We start from the raw sequence: 5,991 nt of genomic DNA, 5'->3' as shown, positions 1-5,991 counted from the left end.
CCTTTGCGAAAAATGAGCTAACAAAAGTTTCTTGTAAAGGCGAATAAAAAATATTGAAAATGCGAGCCTTCTTTTGCTGCTGGCAACTTCTTCCACAGACAGATCTTTTTAACCAAACTTTTGAGGCATTGAGGCTGCATCATCTGTGTTTGTTGACCAGGTCTGAAGTGCACTACCACCACTACGGCCACCGCTGAGTCACCAGATAAGGTCTTAACATCTTGTTGCTACCACGTGGAACAGCTGGCCTAGTGTTTGTTATATGACAGTCACTTCCGAGACCGTATCCAATATAAGGCACAGCAGACTTGTAACTAACTCCAAGTCGACAATTTAGCTCGCCTTTTCTGCATACACTGCCTTTCGACAAAATGAGTGATGGATTGCATCGGCCGATCCATCCCAATGTAGCCCTATCAGCTTGACTGACAGATGTCAATGAACTTTTGTTGCTAGAATTTGCTTCGGATAGTGTGCTAGAAGAGGACGAGAAGGCAGTAAATGAATAGAGATAGAAGGAGCTGATAGAAATGACATTAAAGGGACACCATTGTGGCACCTTTCCAATGTAGCGGTCATCATAGCTAACGGTAGATGTGTGTTTTCCAATTTGCTTCTAGGCAATGTAAGAATGCATTGTTTTACTTTAAATGCGAATTTTGCTCATTAAGTTGTAGCGGATTTGGCGAATACAATGGCTAAAGGACAACGTCTCAATGGAAGCATCGAATCTTTTGGCTTTCTCCGCCTTCTGTGACGTGCTGATTTTCTGAAATCCAACATGAGAAAAGTCGATTCTACTGAATATGTGGGAGAGATTGACTAAGAGATAACAAAGGTGTCCACGTGTATCGTGGAAGCGCAAGTACAGGAGATGTGATTAATTACACTATTATTTGGATTTGCCATTTTTGAGATCAAGAGATGGCTCAAACCCAGGGAGAAACATATATACCACGCCATGAACCGGCTCTCCCCCGAATACTTGGATATCTAAAGATGCCGACTTTTGGAAGAGTTCTAGAACTTGGGCAGATTAGTTGGGCATATCGCCATCAAAGTAGTAGTGACTCGATAAGTGGATGGATAGATGGGGTTTTACAGGTTAAATAAACACGAAACGAAGGGATATGAAATGGATGGAAACGGAAATGATGGATACGGAATGGACGAATGCAGGGTGAATGAAATGGGATGTGCTGATGGATGAATATTTGAATATGTACGGCATGGATGTAGGATCAGGTGTAGTACTTCATTTTTCGACCCTCAGATTTTCCTAGAAGAAACGACAGTCTGTAGAGGCTCTAGGGACTGTAGAAGGTTTAGAAGACAGACAACATTGATTTATCAATATGGGCTGTCAGGCAGATCAGCGATCCTGCCGATTGACGCCCAAATCGAGCTTCTTTCACACCCCTGCTAAAACCCTTCCATAATCCCTTCCTGCGCAGGTGTGATGATTTTTAACGTATTTTTGGGGTTTTCGGTGACTTGCCTTTTTATGACCAAAGTTCATATATTAAATGGCAGAATATTCGCTACCTGTGCAAACTAGCGCTCACTATCCAACCGAGTGACAAATAAAATGACCATCAGCTTGGTCATTTCTAAACAGTCTGGCACGTACCTGTAATTGTGCTTGAAGTACTCTAAAGCATTGCTACGGCGGCATTTTTTGGTTTAACCTTATTTTTAACAATCTACTGGTGCTTTAACATATTGTTGAAGGTTTTTACGACTCCTAGCTTAATGTTCATAAATCGTGTAATATACTGCGAAATCTTGGCAGTCAGCGCAGTCCGGTGAGCACACCAACTACTGTAATTTCGTTTTTATTTGCTTATGCTGATCCAATCAAAGGGTGGCAGGCATGAAAATCGAAAGGGCATGCAATACCGTGTAAATGTTAGAAGAGTAATTAAAGGAGCACTAAGAACTTTATAAATTGGCGAATCATTTCTTGATTAACAAGATATTTGCATTAATCTGAGTCTTCTCATTCATCCATCCCTCTCTCCATCCATGCATGGGATTTATGGAATTGGTGCCCCCTGCAAGATCTAACGGGCATCTCATCTCACCTCACATCTCGTCTCTGAAAACAATGTCCCTTTCGTAGCAATGCCTGTTAATCATGGTTTCGCTACACCTATGTGCTCCCCTAAACTCTTTCTAAAGGTTTTCTTGATTCCATCTTATATCTTGCCATGCAACCAACACCTTAACTAGTCCAGTTCTTTATAGCGTAAAACGACTAGGCAAATTTAAATCAATTGGCCGATTCGTAGTGTAATCCAGCTATTCTTCCGCCTATCCATCCGCTACTGCCAGGAAGAGAATCGCAGGCAGCCCTCAGCTTCGACAATTTTCTTCACATTGCTAATCGTAACCACCTTGTTTTCTTCTGTGCCAGGGTGGCTACTGCGTGATTAAAATCAACAATAAGTTAGTGGAGACTTTCAAATTTTTCACATTTGCCATTACTAAATCAAATTTGTATGATCCCTTTTATGCTCACCCTCCCTGATTCACACCAACCTATCCATCCACAAATCCACACTAAAATCTCTCTCTCACCTTGACATAGGCTGCGGCAAAACTACTCTTCGTTACTGACACCTAGCAAGGAAATGCTATAAACATGCCTGAACGATAAAAGCGTAAACGTTAATAGAAGAAGGCTTCTTTGAGATGTGTAAGTAAGCCAACAGGAGACTTGCCACGATACTTAAAAATCGTGGACTCAGCGAGATGGGAACGTGGAAGAGTCTTCAAGTCAAAAAACTAGGGTCGAGGCCAGATATCGAGCATCCCCATGTGCTCATATTCTGCCCAGTAAATGCTAACAATGCTACACATTCTCTTCTAATTGTCTGTTCGGTGCCACTGCAGGTGTGCTATTTATCACGAACCCAGTAAACTTGCCAAAATCCCAATCTGGTTAAATGCACAAACATTCGAATAGCTCTGATGTTTCCTCATGAGAATGAATAAGAAAAATGCATTCGAAATTGCAACACTGCTGGTTACGATTTAACCTAAAATGCACAGTCCGTAATGTGTAATCAGGTAAAAAAGAACTAAAGCACTTTATCTAACGCACATTCAATGCAAGCAAAATAAGGGAGTTTAATTAGTTTTTTACCAAGAACAAGCATTTTATGCCAACCCAGCACTTTAAGCATCTGAAGACCTCTGCTGTAGTCAGTCTTATTGCATTACCCTTAATAAAAATGTTTGGTCAAAGTGATAATCGGAATAAATGATGCTTTAGCCTAATCAACATAAGCGCACTACATATGGGATCTAAGGAGATAATGAGACTCTACCCATTACACCACCACTAAAACCACTATTACTTCCAGCCAATACGAGTTTTAATCACGAGATGGCATCGAAGGTAATGCATTTCCTCGATTTTATCGCGTGGAGAATGCTACTCACTTCATTAATAGCAGTAGTTGCTGGTGTGACGGTTGTGATGGCAATTTCCGTAGTCTAATAATGCCGTGATGGCAAAAACAAAGTAAACTTCATTAGCCAGGTATACGTTAATGCTTCTTTTAACATTGTTTGTAAATACCCCCAAATCGTACTCTACTAATGTAGTGCAGTGGATAAGTCAATTTACATATAGGTTTGAATTTTGCACAGGCAGCACATTTGATGCGCTATTGCACGTCTACTTTAACTAACAATGACATGATAGCAGATCTCCCTATCAGCGGATGGAAGGTGCCTTCTCACTCAAGCCGTTGGTGCACCCACTTTATCCAAGGGAAAGGTGACGAGACAAGACCTTTGTCCCTGGGTCATATATATCAACGCCAAATAACCGATAAAGTCCGCTTCATTACATCACTTGATACATATAGCACCACCATCCTCATACAGAAGATGGAGAAAACTCAACCACTTGCATGCAAGTCACAAGCAAATCAGTGAGCGAATGAACACGTAAATAAATTTCGCACTATAACGGACTCTGACTGCCCCCTAGCAAGATGCAATAAACTCGGTCACCGTATCCACTACATCTTCAAATAATCAGTATTCCATCCTGAATTCCTCTGTAAAGTGCATGGTTTCATGGGCAAATCATTTTGAAAGATGACGAAAACAATTGCTAGAGTTTCTTGCCTATCCCATCACGTAGCATTCGTGAAGGATGCTGTGTTGAATAATCAAATTCACCGATGTGCTACTAAAAAGCAAGTGCATCTCTTCCAGAAAGCCTCTCACACTTCGTCCTGAGGCAAACATTACCAATGGCCGTTGGTTGCACTGCTGCAACCTAGGAAAGATTGCGGTAAAAGTAGAAAGATGGAGGGCCAGAACGCTTCTATGGCCAACAGATTTGAGGGGATAAAATACGTTGCTGCTGTTTGCATATCGACTTTACCAAAATCACGAAATACCCTCACATCATATCTGAGCATTTACGTTTCCTTGCAAAAGATGAACATCTACACGAGGACCTGCCTGAATCCCGTGTGGAATGCAAAATAAGAGAGGATGCTTATCATGGACTCACGCACAGGTAAACTTAAGCGAAAATGCAGTAATATGCTTTAAGGTGTTGATAAAACTGGTTCATTTCTCTAGTGATTAAAGGCGTCATCTTTGCCTCCTTAACTTTCATTTGCTGAACTTTCCAACTTCGCATTCTGGTAACTTTTACTTCCTTGTCCTCGCTTTGACGATCTGATAGTGAGGGTGAGTGCTGTCGAAGGAATGGCTTGATGGCCATCAACCAATCCACCAAGCATCCAGACCGGTTTCTTCGGCCTAATTCCAACTACTAATCATGAACGGTGATGCCGGACAACGAAATGCGCTTGGCATGCGGCAAAGGAATAAAGAACTTCAAGGAAGAAATAACATCCAATTTTAGTGGCTCTGGTGGCTACGCAATACCCAAGTCAAATTAATCACTTCATATTACATCGGAAATTTTGCATCTTTCATGCTCTATCCAAATTCTTCAACACAATTAACTCAATCCAATTTTAAGCCTCGAAACATTTTTCATTTATCCATGTGCTGTAGTGGAGGAGCCATGTGCCCCAAAAGGGCCTAGTGACAAGGCAAATCACTAACTGACACCAAGAATGAGCAGACTGGTACTGTACACTTCTGGTTAACCACTTTCGTATCCTCAAAAACCTTCCTCTCGCCTTCAACTCCTCTATCTCATTCACCTTGCCCTTCGTTTCTCCATCCACACCTACATCCATCATCCACTTTGTTATTGATGTTGCTGCTGCCGTAGGTGCAGCTCTCACAACACCACATGCAACAGTAATTACAGCAGTAGGATTGATCCACCGAATTGAGGGTAAGCAAAGACAATAAATAGGGGGGAATATAATTCAAATGTGCAGTCTTAAGTACTGTATGGAAGGGGATTATTTGCACTAACTGCCTCTCTTATTCCGCCAAGCTTCACTGTGGATTCATCAACATTGCAAACCTATGCATTAATAGGGGGCCGATCAATTTCTATCATCATGCGCGGGTGCTCCAATTGCATTGCTGTAAATAACTTTCTCTGCTAGACGGGTGAGATCAAATGCAAAACTGCATGCAATATGAAACTACACATATTTGGAATGTCCTTTACAATATGAAGTTACGTGCAAATTTGATCATAACACTTCGGTCTTCTTTGGAACAGAAGCACGCAATCGGGCTAGTCGGAGGCGGCACTTCACACAAGCTTGAATGCGCCTCAACCATTCTCGTCCTCTCCTTCTCTCCACCTTCATCTTTCTTTCCTCCACCCTCACAACCAACTCCACCTCTACCTCCTTCTCCACGTCTACATTCACCAAACCCTCTCCATTCTTTTTCTCGTTCTCACCTCCATTCTTCTTTACTTTAAACTCAACCACTTCCGTCTCTTCCTCCTTCCCCTCCCCCATCATATTTCTATCCTCTTTCTTATTTATCTTCACTTTTACGGTCTCACTCTTGCTGCCACTCACA

Source organism: Echinococcus granulosus (genome assembly GCF_000524195.1).
Source record: "Echinococcus granulosus chromosome Unknown EG_S00152, whole genome shotgun sequence".
NCBI lineage: Eukaryota > Metazoa > Platyhelminthes > Cestoda > Cyclophyllidea > Taeniidae > Echinococcus > Echinococcus granulosus.
The sequence above is the reverse complement of the archived record's forward strand: the minus strand, read 5'-3'. Positions refer to the sequence as shown.